Here is a 14,608-nt window from a genome sequence, read left to right as displayed (position 1 = left end):
AGTACATCAAGCAACTGTATTCCATACTGTACATTGTACGTTTTCCAATAGTTTTGAAGTAAGTATGTTATGTAGATAATGAACTAATATTCTGCAAGATCTGTTTTTATTCTGTCCAAAGCCTATGCAAACTTCCAGAGTTTTGCTTTAAAACATTTAAAACATTAAAACATTGTAAAACAGTTTCTTTACAATCACATGAGGGATTTGTCATAGATGGAATTTATACTCCTGCGTAACTGTTGTGGAAGGTCCAAAGATATTTCTAACTTTATAAATGAAACCAAACAGAGTACACACATTTTAAAGGCTCACAAAAATTTGCAAGTTTTTAAGCCCAAGGTATTTGTCTTTTACTGTAAGATTCTATTTACAGCAACCTATATCAATATAGAGCAAAAACAGGCCTAAATTAGTTTTTGGAAACATTGTTACCTTCTTCTTTAATTGTGGATTTAGCTATGCACTCAGACATACTGCCTTTTAATTTCTTAATTATATTTCACTTCCTATATTTGCTTCTGTTGCATTTCATTGTTGAAAGAGTTGGGGTTGTTTTTTTTTTACAGTCACAGAATATCACACAGTGGTAAAAGTACAAATATGCATCAAAGGTTATAGAAAAAAAATCAGTCCATTCCTTCAATTGAGAAATAGTAGGTAATTGCATAATTAAAGACTGTATTACAGAGGAACACCATAGTTAAAGCTGAGTCAGGATTCTCAGTTCAGACTGTATTACAGAGGAACACCATAGTTAAAGCTCAGTCAGGATTCTCAGTGGGGCACATTAACTTCTCTATCTAATATATCTATATAATTTTCCAGTGAACTAACAAAAGAATGTGATCTTTGTTGCCTGTTTGAATGGTGTGAGAGACAGGGGGTTAACATTTGCTAAATAAAAACATCTTAAAACCTACTTGTTTTTGAAATGTTCAGTGTGCTATCTCACCTCTTTGAAACCTTTTGTGAAGACATTGTGGACCCAGTGCCTTTAAACTGTACCCACAAACTCATGTCAGTGCCCCAGCCTTCAAAGTGTGTTTGGCTTACTTTCCTTTACAAAGGAGATGAACACTGCCAAGCTCTAGGCTTGGACTCAATGTAAGGTACTTGTGGAACATGGAGTGGGGTACCCTGCAAATGGAACTTGCCAGGTGGGAATGATGGAGTTGTAGCAGAGGTCAGCACAAAAACAGAGCTAACAAATTCACTAGAAATGGACTTTCCAAACTCCCGGGAGCCAGAGAAACATGAGCGGTACCATCTCCTGCTGACATTTTTCACCTGATTCACTAGTGCATCTTGCCAATGCTAGCTCAGGAAGAGAGGCATGGGTGCAGAAAGGACATATGGGGTCCAGGTTAATGGAAAATTTGGGGGCTAAGTATGAAGCTAAAGTTAAGTTTTTGCATCCTAAACAGTGAAATGAATGTAGGGAATGTAATGTGTCTCTGTATCTTGCAAATGGAAGGCAATTCTCTGTGGGGGGCCATAGCATCTCATTTGATGCATGGGAGACAAGGGAGATTCTACGCCTTCACGCCACATTTCCTTGCTTTTAAGGTTTGAGTGGGTGGGAGGTCAGCAGCCAATCTTGCCTTTTAGTGAAATGTTTGCTTATTTCAACTGCAATATATACATGCAATGGGACAGAGTTATAACTGCAGGTGCAATCTGAGTTTCTGTATTTCCTGGCTGTGGTCCTCAGCTGGTGTAAATTGGCATAGCTCTAGTGAAGTCAGGTCAAGTTACAAAAACTGAGGGTCTGGCCTGTTGGCCTTCACTTTAGAACCTTAACGTTGCATTGTTATTGTTCACATGTATGCATGTAGATATCCTTCATGATTGTAATGTATATCACCATGCCCTAATACAGAGTACATCAGAATTGTTCTTAATAGAGATAGAGTCTCCAGGTTCAAAAATCCAGCATCACCGTTTCACTTGGGATCCATAATACTTGCTGGGTCTCTGTTTACCAGATCACCTTGGAAGGCCACTTATGGCATACAAGGAAGCTGAAGAAGCATTCCAGCTTTAATCTCTAATACTTCGTTCCAGCCATTGCAACCTCCAAGGAATGCAGCTAGTGTCAAAGATTTAATGCTTTTTCACATTAGTGATGTCAGCACAAAAAGGCCATCTTCTCTGAATAATTTATCTCTCCACTGCATAATTTTCTTATCTCTTTCTCTCTTTTGGCTTTTTACTGTAGATGAGGAGGTAAATGGCTGTTAGTCCTCGAAAAACCTATGGGGCATCCTTCCCATCAATCAATTAAAAAACACTTACCTTACACTCAACATGATTTATTTCTTGTTAATACAATTGTCTCACTATATCCTTCTATTATTATACCCTTAATTCCATTAGCCATTCACTTAATGCTCTCTTTAAAGCTGACCTCCAGGCTGAGGAGAAGAGAAAGGGAAGTTCGTCTAATAGTGGCAATGCCAATAAAATTCTGGAAGGTCTTTTCTTAAAATTTTGTAGGTCACTGAAAAGACAGGTCCTGAACATATCCTGCCTGAAGGAGAACAGGAAAATATTTATTTTTTCATTTTTTTTAACTGAATGCTTTGTTGGCTCTGAGGTGTGATGGTGACGTGCGGTGACTTTGGCAAAGATCAGAATCATTCACCCACTACCCTTCCAAACAAACTGAATGCTGATCTCTTAGCCCCACCTTACTGCAGATCATCTCATCAGTGCTTTAAATGGCATAGAGCCTGATCTTGTACCTCAAACTGAGCCAAGATTCCCATTAAATCCATTGGGAGTTTTGGCTGAATAAGACAGGCAGGACTGAACCCACTGGTAAAGTTAAAGGCTATTAATTCTCAAATAAACCCAACTGCAGCCATCTCCTCTCCTCATTCTCCTGCAGAATTCTGCATCACAGTATAGTTTGTTTGTCGTGATGAAAGCCACTGCAACTGGAATGGAATGTGTACGACCTATCTGGTATGCCTGGCAGTTCTGAAGTTGCATTTTGCATTTTGCTACACTTAGTTGGCACAGTAGGCAGATGCAAAGTGGTCACGAAATAAATGGAATTCCAATTTTCTATTGATTTACTCTCAAACTTAATAAATGGCCCTAGTGTTGATAATTACCAAATTTCTGTCCAAATAAAACCTTGACACTTCATAAATATCAAATAGCATTAGATCTACACCACGTCCCATTTTCCCCAGTATTTATAAATATATACCTTTAACACTGAATCTTTTGTTAGGAAATGTCATCCTGGGCATACCCAGATGTTAGATTTTAAACATCGATCTTTCCTGCTTTGAGTAATTCAAACACTGTTCTTACTGTAGGCCCCACACATAAACAAAGCTCTACCACACACAATCTCATTAGAATCCGAAAAACCACACAAATCAATGATGGAACTGTCTTGATCATCCCCCTGCAAGGGCAGGATTGGTTTCCACAGTGGAGAATATACTATATTAAGCTGTCCAATTTAAGCATGCCCTATGTGGTGGGGAATCCAACTTCACTTACACTATCCAATCTTTTCGTAGAAGATCAAGCAGGAATTCTGTTCTTGCGATTCGGTCTAGACTCCCCTTTCTCCCATTTATTCCCATTATTCTTTGCTATGCTTTCTTGCATTACACATATATACCCTTCACAGGCTTATAAACATTTGTCACATCTCCTCTCATTAGTCATAAGACACATTTGCCTGTGATCTGCTTCAGCTTGGTTTGCAACTTACCGTACATTGATAGAAGCACTTGTGTTTTCTTTTTTTGATTTGTTTTAGTTACACACAGAGGGAAGGACCAAGATTAAAACCAAACATTTGGGTATAACCAGGTGGGCATTTGTTAATAGAAAATTCCACATTAAGGAGTTTGCACAATGTGAGGGGCCTCTCATATTGGCTGTTTCTTCCACCCAAGGCAACACTCATTTAGATTTCCCTACTATTCCTATAGCAGAAGGCTGTCTTTTGGTGATTATTAAAAAACAATTCTAAGTTAGCTGCTCTCACAGGCTAATAAGTGTGGAGACTGAACTGATATTGTATAGTCTGCACTGGGTGCTTTATAGCTCAGACTGAACTATTTTCGCAGTAGGGGAAAAACTTCTTAGATGGATGTGTGTTAAAAAAAGAAAGAAAGAAAAAAGTGGCGGTTTCTTGCCACCCTATGTGAGGCTTTCCTGTGCTATCACAGTGAAATGAAAAGGCATTTCTTCTGCCACTGATCAGTCATAACATTTAAACTAAGGAGCTAGCCATGAAATCCTATGCATCATTTAGGACTTTGATGCTGAACTGACTTCATAGTAAAAATGTCTTGGCAGAGCTGAAGCTCCTGCTGTCAAAGGGAAATATTGATTAAAAGTCTCTTTAAAGAGTTCTTCTTGTTCACTTTTACCAAACTGGGTGAGGATCATCCTGAGTTGTTATAATTTTAAAGAGTCCTGTAATGTGGTTAAAGAACTACTACTCAAAAACCTCATTAAAACCATCATGATTTTTTGTGCATTTCCTTTCCTGTCACTGTTGATTACAATAGTACATGTGTATAAATATACACTTTCCTCCTTGACGATTATCCCTATTTTTCCTGTCTGATTCATTCAGGGAAGCTACAGTTCAATGCTTCTGATGCCACAATTGCTACCATGGAACTTTATTATGACATCAGAAATGCTGAATTGTGGCCTCACTGAATGAATCAAACAGGGAGATCATACTGAATATGAAGGAGAAAGCTTTTATTTACAGATATATCTTGGTAGGCACTGCTGATATGAAGAAAGAAAATAAGTTTAAAGGGATTTCAACAGAATTATTTTTGTTAATGATGAACAGAAACACTTAGCCAGATCCTATTCCTATTGCTTTAAATAGGCGCAAACTTGTGATACATGTATATTTCGAACTGTACTGACTTTTCTGATTACTGTAACTTTAAAATTGTAGGGGAATCTGCTGTCTTCTGGAAGAAGAGGGTCTTGTGTGTTCAGTGCACATGCAGCCTGTTAAAGTAGAGACACACACTGTGCTCTCTCTCGCTCTCTCTCTCTCCCTCATGGAGACTTTACTTTTGTTCCTTCTTGTGTTTTTTGTCTTCCCTTAATCGAAAATGGAAGAGAATTCAGTTTAAAAGTACCTGTTTGCTAGTTCTGTATTGGAAAATTTAACAAGGGACAGGCTTATTTTTCTGTTCACTTTTAGTAGACATTTCAACAAATTATATTTTTTTTAAAAGCAGGTCCTAAAGTTGCAACCACATAGATGTCAACTTCCTATTTGTGCTGAACTATGCCAGGCATGCACTTAAAGTTTTGGTGTCAGTAGAACCATTAACTTGTCTGCCTGGAAAAGATAAGCCTGTTTTTATTAAGTGCCGAGTGGACCTCTATAGTTTATTCTTATGTATTTTACAGGGTCTGAAGTAATATTAAGAAATTAACCAAAAAACAGTGTGGGATTAAAAAGCTCAAAGCATAATGGTAGCTGCTGCTCAAAAGTAACATCTGATAGATTAACAAGCAGCATTGTTAGGCACAGAAAGGACATTCATTCAGAAAGGACTTAAACTGAGGAGAAGCATGGTGAAGTCGGGGGGGGAGGGGGCCAGAAATGGGAGGTCCTCAGAGATCCAGAAGGAATGTGAGGTCCTTCTCAGTAGGATGGAACCCCAAGGATGGGGGAAACAGTCTGAGCAAAGTAGGAAACAGCCCAAAACTTCATGCATTTCCTGAACCACACACAATACCTTTTGAAAGGGCTTATCAGTAAAATGACGTTGCTTCCTCTTCCCCTGTTGGTGCATTGCAGGGACCCATCTGCCTCCCTTATAACTTATCTGGCCTCCAGTTCTCCCCTCCCTGCTGTATAATAGAGTTGAGGGGCCTGGATGAATCTGGGTTAGCTCCTGGCAGCTCCGCACTAAATTATCTGGCATTTTGTGTCCCTCAGATTTCATGGCATGCCAGAGCATGAGAGAAACATGGAGGACGGGTTACACGGGGGGTGTGGGGGGATTCTTTGTCTGACATCTTCAATTTTTGAACCTAAAAAAGTTTGGAGATTTGCTTTAGCTGAACGGGATCAGAAAGCTCAGAGTATCTGAACAATAAAAAAAAAAGTGTCTGACAGCCCCCACTTACCTGGAACAAAACATAATTGTTTTTTAAATTCCTTACATCATTAAAAAAACAATTTATGTATTTAAGATCCACTCCCAATTTGTGAATAATGATAAGAAAAGGTCAACTGGTCTAATCAACCATAACTGAGAAAAATATTTTCTGAAAGGACCCTTTTCTATGAAGCTTACAGTACAAGCCAATAATATACTCTATGAAAGGGTGCCCCTGTGAGGCATGTAAGAAAACTTACTTCCATTCTATATATTCTCTGTTGAGTGTAAACCTTTAGTGCAAGAGTGGAATAAGGAGACTCTCTCTTTCTAAACTGGAAACAAAATCCCCCAAAATGAACTTCTTGCCTAATTGGTGTCCATTCACACATAAAATCTGGGTGAAGAATGAGAGAGAAGAGTGATGCTAATGAGATACTGAGAGAGTGAAGTCTTGTGATTATTTTTCACTTTGTAGAGAGGGTCCATCCAATCACAAGGATGAAAGACTCAAACCTCGAGGTTAAACAGAAGTTGGTAAATATACAATTATTCAATGTGTGTCTTTGTAATAAATACGGTTGCAGTCACTGAGCCCAGTCTTAAAGCACTACTTTGCTGATTAAGGGGATATTGCAGACAGGGGTCATTTCAGGAGTAATGAATCTGTATTTCATCACTGTTAAGCTAGATTCCAGGTCTGTAGTGTATAGGGGAGGGGGGAAATAGCCAGGAATAGGGAAGAACACTAGAGAGTCCCAGTGGCAACACTGATACCGCAAATCACTCCACTGCACTTCTGGACCTCATGCATTAAAACAGCAGCATCTCTCACTGCACAGAAATGGCAACATTGGCGAATTCATTACATCTCAGGGAGAGGCTTATTATGTTACCTTAATACCTTATTGCATGATCAATAACAATGTATTTATTTTGTACTATGGTCTCAGGTGACTTTTCATTAGGAATTTAAATGGCTTTCAAAAATTACTGTGTATTAATTTAAAAATAATTTCAAGAGATATAGTATTATCCCAGTCCCATATGTGGAAGAAAAATGAACATACAGCTTGTTTTTAGGACACAGGGAGAATATCAGGAAACATTTTGCTTCAGCATGTCAAAGGAGACTGGGTTTAAGAACTAAACAATATAAAACAACTCAGCTTTTATGAATTTAAGAACAAAGAGAGACATAGAACACTGAATCATCATTAGGTATTCCTGGCACCTAGAGCAGGAGTTCAGGAGTGCAGAGACAAGCACTCTACTAGGGCCATAAAGATTTCTAGAGAGGGAAAAAATAAGAATTAAAACAAAAAAGAGATTTTAAAAAGAGACACCTTGTAGAAAAAGGGCCCAATTCTCCCTGCCTAGCTCACTCAAGTAGACCCATTGACTTCAATACGATTTATGCACATACATTAAAAAAAATGAATGATTTTGACCAAAGAGACTGCAAATACTGAAGACAAACAGACAGGTATCATACAGTGCAGTGAAATCCCTAAATGTGTAAGACATCTTATGGGAGTTTAGCCACGTAACTCACTATAATATGAATGTAAGACAGGCATTTATATTCCGTTCACATGCCATTCTGAAGATCTCACTACTGCCAATGCCAAGTGTTCAAAAATCATGAGTCAAGCCTAAAAAACCTATGAGATTCTAAAATAAATAATAATAATAATTTATTAGTTATTATTGTTGTTGTTTGTTAGTTCTCTTTCTTTGTGCCTTCAGAGTTTTGAACTTTAAGGTTAACACTCAGGTCACATTTTCAAGCTTTTCTCCACAACTACAAGGGCTAAAAACATACTACTTTTTAAAATGAAACTCGGATTCTCTGATTGTCACTTGGCTCCAGGAACTGGGACTTTAAGAAAAGCACCAAATGCTGCAAAACTCGTTATAAAATGCCAAGAATTGGCAACACTGAAATCCCAGCATAAGTGACTGGGCCAGCACCACACAGAAAACCTATGGCAGAGTCAGAATAGTACTGTTCTCCAGTCCACTGCCTTATCCATGAGACCATCCTCGCAGGCACAGTAACAAAAGGTAGTTGAAATTACTTTAGTCAGCACACCTGCTCACTGGGTAAGGTCCCACTTTTAGATAACCATAATTTTGATCTGTGGCAGACCAGACCAAAAGAGAGACATTTCTGCAGAATTTGTGAACAGATAAAAATAGAAGTTTCTCTGCAAGCAGCCGGGTTTATTTCTATTTGTTCAAAAACAGCATTATTGTCTCCCCAGCTTCATAGGCCCTTATCTGTCTCAATATATACACAAAGTTAAAAACAAACACAGACACAAAATAAATAGAAGGGGCTTACTTGCCCAAAATGTCCAGGTGAGCCCATCAGCATACCTGGTTTCCTTCCAGACCTCTCTCCAGTTGTGGAAAGGGTAGGGTTTTATACAGTCTTATTTCTCAAGATGCCTTGCCCCAAGGAACGACTACTGTTATGGCTACCCGAGGGACCAACAAAGCGAGTTCTAGTCACCCTACTCATGAAACTTAAGCTTTGGGTCTAAATCCATCCTCAATGGCCCTGTGCTCCCCATTATATGACCATAATCACACTTGAAACCTAGGAAGATGTGAACTCTTTCCTACACCACAGGGCATTTGGAGGGACTAATTCTTCATTATTATTCTTTCCTATTTCTATTTCTTTCCCCCCCACCCCCAGTCCGTTCTTCAAGCCACCATCCAACCCTGGCTATCAAATACTTATAGTTCCAACTTGCACCTTGCTCCTCTTCTATTTGTTTGTCCTAAACAGTTTGTCCTAAAGTTTGTAGATGGTCGGGCTATCTTATATGTATGCCTGACTAAACATTGGAAGTGTTCTGTTACCCAAAATGAGCAGGAGGACTATGGTGGGTCTATAAGAAATGACTAGCCTGATCAAAATGCTTGCAACGTATATGAGCTAGTGTGAATTCTCCCCATAATCTCCTCCTGAACTTATTGTCATTCCCCTTGTTGTATTACATCTGAACTGGATTGTAAACTCCTCTAAGTTGGATCTGTGTTTTAACTTGTTTGGTAAAATGCCATGCACACCTGTGTTATTGCAGTAGTAACACAGGCATAATAATTGATGAAGACAACAGTAAAGACTTAGAATTTATAGAATGAGAATTTGAAACACACTGCTTTGTCAATTTTATTTAAGCTTCCATATTATAACAAACCACAGCAGCATTTTAAGCATCTACTCACACACTTGTAAGCAAACAGAAAAATAAAATAAAAGCTTTTAGCCAAGCTTTTGAATGCTTATTTGAAACTCAAAGGGGATTATCTTTCTGGAATGTTTAATGAAATGTGGTTTTGCCATTTGATTTATTCGAGCTTGTTTGCACTTTCCAAACTTTTTTCTTCTCTGAGCTCAGATAAATGAAGAATAGCTTCCTTTTAAAATTTCAAATCTGGAATGTACAATACAGTTGTAAGTGAGGCTTCACTACTTTGCTGAGTTTGGATAAAGACTGGTTGAGTAAAAATGAATAAGTTAAACTTATAATCAATTGAAAATAGCACTTAAGCTGGTGGGTGAACTCACTGGCCAGAGAAGTTGAAATAAAGTTCCCAACTATTCAGTCCAAGCCTTCTCCTCTTGACCGGCTTTATTTTCAAATAAGAATTCCCAAACAAGAGCGAATAAACTCACAATTACTTGACACTAAGCTCCCAGTGTTTCCACAGCTTCCACCAGTTCGGAGGGGAGAGGACTCACTCTTTCTTTTAGCTACTGTGGAGAGACCCCACATTAATAAATCCCCAACCTTGAACACAACCTTCCAACTGCCCCATCCTAAGGCTACATCTACACTTCAAGACAGGGATGTGATTCCCAGTCCACACAGACATACTCGTGCTCGCTCTCATCAAGCTAGCATGTTAAAAATAGTATTTACCATTAAGCTAGTGCAAGTATGTCTATGCAAGCTAGTTCCCAGTGTAGGCATAGCATTAGAGGCAGGAAGCCTTATCTCTGGTTTCCTGAGATTCACATGCTTGCTCCTAGTCACATGCCCTGCAACTATAGTTCCCAGCTTTAAAGGGCCCAGAGGAGGCACTGGGAGGTTCATTTGCACCCCAAAGTGCCCTATACAAGTATGTTACAAAGCACAATGGGCCAGATTCACCACTACACTCCAGCTGCCTTATGCAGTGCCAGCAATGCAAAGGAGCTGTTCTTACAGCTCAGCCAGACTGTTCAGAAGAGTTTATGGATGCTTTGCATTGCCAGACAGGAACAGGGCAGCTGGAGCATACCAATGAACATATAATTTTCCTTAGTAGTTTAGGCACAAATCGTGCCTCCTTGGAAAAACCCAAGGGAGGACGCTTACAGGGATGCGCTACTAGGGACTGTCTCCAAACTATGGCTGGCCCCTGGATCCTTGAGGGGGGTCACTCAGAAAAGGGCCCCCAGCCGCTCTGTATTGATCACCGCATACCGTGCCAATTACGTAATTTTCAAGGTTCCAAAATATGTTCTGTACAAATATGCCTTCCCAGTGAGACTTTAGAAGCAGCGATCCCGTTTTGCGTGGGTGGACAGTCAAGACCCAATAGCAACTTTTCATAATGGGTATCCTCAGGGAAAACATGTCTTGCATGCTATGCATCAGATGGTCGCTACCCATGCATCAGAAATTACTACAGTGGGTGGTGTTGTGTGTATATATCTGCACAAAGGAGTTGCTTTCTGACTATACCGTGGAATTCTCTTAATGACCTTATGCCAATAATGTTAAGTTAGAGCAGCCTCCGAGATCAGGCTGGAATGGAATCAGAGAGTTGTATGCAGCTCCTAGACAGACCCACCCTTTCCCCACTTGCTCAAAGGAGGGGAAAATCAAGTAGTCTATATTTATTTATCACTGTTGGATCCTTTGGTATTAAAGACGCTATGTAAAATAATATTCCTGTATGAAGTTTCAAATGAAAAGTTAGATTCTGTAGCTATTGGAACATGAGGTGGTAAAATGACAAACACAGTTAAGATTACGCTTTCAAATTATTAGTTGTGAAGTACTGAAATAAAATAGAAATAAAAAAATAACTAGCACTTTTCATTGACACAAAAGAGAGCATTTTAAAAAGAGTAAAGTATTGTCATCCCTATTTTACACATGTGGAAACTGGGGCACAAAATGTTTAACAGAATTGCCCAAAATCAAACAGTGAGTCTTCGATAGAGCTTGGAAAAGAATATCTACTGATTCCTAGTCATAATCACTAGACTACATGGACTCCTCCTCCCCTCTGGTTCCTCATGGCTCTGCACATAGCTCAGATGGGCCTTGTTTACCCCAGCATTTTTATTCAAATTGTCTGTTAATACTACCAGTGCCATTGCAGGCTCAGAAAACATGGTGGATAAAATGTCTATGCCCTGTCAGTTTGCCTATGTTTTTATATGGCTGCCCATCACTGTGGTATCTGAGTGTCTACATTCCCACCATTGCTAAGAGCAGTGCTAATGCAATAGTTGGAAATTTGAAGAATAATGCTAATATAAGTATGATAAAGCATAGCAATATTACTAGTTATGGGGGATAAATTACAACATTTGTACATGCCTGGTATTTTATACAGTCAAACTTCTGAAGGGAGTTCCTTGGAGGATGAAGAAATTTTGTTTATCATTAAATGTAGCAATTTTCCATATTCCAACAGTTGTCTTTCTGTTCTCTGAACCAGCAGCATGAGTAGCTGCCAATCTCTAAATCTTCACTGCAAAAAAATAGGTAGTGGATTTAACTCAGATTAGGTAACCTGTGGTAGCTAACTCGAGTTAAAATAGCAATGACGACACGATAACTTGGCTTGTAACTTGAATTAGCAGCTTGAGTTGAACCCTAGGCTGCTCTCCATCATGCCAATAGTTTGTGCTACACTAAGGTCTTGTCTACACTATGAAATTAGGTCGAATTTATAGAAGTCGGTTTTGTAGAAAGCATTTTTATACGGTCGATTGTGTGTGTCCCCACACAAATGCTCTAAGTGCATGTAGTCGGCAGAGTGGGTCCACAGTCCCGAGGCAACCGTTGACTTCTGGAGCACTGCACTGTGGGTAGCTATCCCACAGTTCCCGCAGTTTCTGTCGCCCATTTGAATTCTGGGTAGAAATCCCAATGCCTGATGGGGCTAAAACATTGTTGCAGGTGGTTCTGGGTACATATCGTCAGGCCCCCCTTCCCTCCCTCCCTCCGTGAAAGTAACGTCAGACAATTGTTTCGCGCCTTTTTTCCTGGGTTACCCATGCAGACACCATACCACAGCAAGCATGGAGCCTGCTCAGCTAACCATCACCGTATGTCTCCTGGGTGCTGGCAGACGTGGGTACTGCATTGCTACACAGCAGCAGCTTATTGCCTTTTGGCACAGACAGTGCAGTATGACTGGTAGCCATCATCGACGTAGTCCAGGGTGCTCTTTTAACTGACCTCGATGAGGTCAAGGGCACCTGGGCAAACATGGGAGTGACTCAGCCAGGTCATTTCCCTTTTAAGTTTCGTCTGATGGAGTTTCAGTCCTACCGGCAGTCCGAGTGCACTGTCTTTTAATCAGCAGCCAGGAGAAGACGATGGCTAGCAGTCATACTGCACCGTCTTCTGCCGAGCACCCAGGAGATGACGATGGCTAGTGGTCGTACTGCACAGTCTGCTGCCAGCAAGTTGTATAAAGATAGATGAAGTGGATCAAAACAAGAAATAGACCAGATTTGTTTTGTATTCATTTTCTTCTCCCTTCCTCCCTCCCTCCATGAAATCAATGGCCTGCTAAACCCAGTTTTGAGTTCTATCCTTGAGGTTTTGAGTTCTATCCTTGATGGGGCCATTCTGTTTCTCACAAAGCCACCCACTTTGTTGATTTTAATTCCCTGTAAGCCAACCCTGTAAGCCATGTTGTCGGTCGCCCCTTCCTCTGTCAGAGCAACAGCAATCAATCATTTTGCACCCTTTTCCCTGGATTGCCCGAGCAGGAGCAGACGCCATAGCATAGCAAGCATGGAGCCCGTTCAGCTCACCGCAGCAGTTATGACCATTGTAAACACCTCGCACATTATCATGCAGTTTATGCAGAACCAGCACCTGAAAAACCAGGTGAGGAGGCAACGGAAGCGCGGTGACGAGGACATGAACACACTTTTCTCTAAAACTGCGTTCCCTCGCAATTTGGAGATCATGGTGTTAATGGGGCAGGCTCATGCCGTGGAATGCCGATTCTGGGCCCGGGAAACAAGCACAGAGTGGTGGGACCGCATAATGTTGTGGGTCTGGGATGATTCCCAGTGGCTCCAAAACTTTCACATGTGTAAGGGCACTTTCATGGAACTTTGTGACTGGCTTTCCCCTGCCCTGAAGCGCAAGAATACCAAGATGAGAGCAGCCCTCACAGTTCACAAGTGAGTGGCAATTGCCCTGTGGAAGCTTGCAATGCCAGACAGCTACCGGTCAGTCGGTAATCAATTTGGAGTGGGCAAATCTACTGGGGCGGTTGCTGTGATGCAACTAGCCAACACAATCATTGAGCTGCTGCTATCAAAGGTAGTGACTCTGGGAAATGTGCAGGTCATACTAGATGGCTTTGCTGCAATGGGATTCCCTAACTGTGATGGGGCAATAGACGGAACACATATCCCTATCTTGGGACCAGACCACCAGGGCAGCCAGTACATAAACCGCAAGGGGTACTTTTCAATGGTGCTGCAAGCATTGGTGGATCACCAGGGATGTTTCAACAACATCAACGTGGGATGGCTAGGAAAGGTTCATGACGCTCATGTCTTCAGGAACTCTGGTCTGTTTAAATGGCTGCAGGAAGGGATTTACTTCCCAGACCAGAAAATAACTGTTGGGGATGTTGAAATGCCTATAGTTACCCTTGGGGACCCAGCCTACCCCTTAATGCCCTGGCTCATGAAGCCGTACACAGGCACCCTGGACAGTAGTAAGGAGCTGTTCAACTAAAGGCTGAGCAAGTGCAGAATGGTGGTAGAGTGTGCATTTGGATATTTAAAGGGTCGCTGGCGCAGTTTACTGACTCGCTCAGACCTCAATGAAACCAATATTTCCATTGTTATTGCTGCTTGCTGTGTGCTCCACAATCTCTGTGAGAGTAAGGGAGAGACATTTATGGCAGGGTGGGAGGTTGAGGCAAATTGCATCGCCGCTGAATATATGCAGCCAGACACCAGGGCGGGTAGAAGAGCACAGCAGGAAGCACTGTGCATCAGAGAAGCTTTGAAAACCAGTTTCATGACTGGCCAGGGTACTGTGTGACACTTCTGTTTATTTCTCCTGGTGAAAACCTGCCCCGTTGGTTGCCTCTAAATTCCCTGTAAGCCACCTGCCCTCCCCCGTTTGATCACAGTTTGCTTGCAAAGGAATAAAGTCACTATTGTTTAAAAAACATGTATTCTTTATTAATTGATTATAAAAACAGAG

This window comes from Lepidochelys kempii, chromosome 4, assembly GCF_965140285.1.
Source record: "Lepidochelys kempii isolate rLepKem1 chromosome 4, rLepKem1.hap1, whole genome shotgun sequence".
In the NCBI taxonomy this organism is placed as follows: Eukaryota; Metazoa; Chordata; order Testudines; family Cheloniidae; genus Lepidochelys; species Lepidochelys kempii.
Note: the sequence above shows the minus strand (reverse complement) of the source record.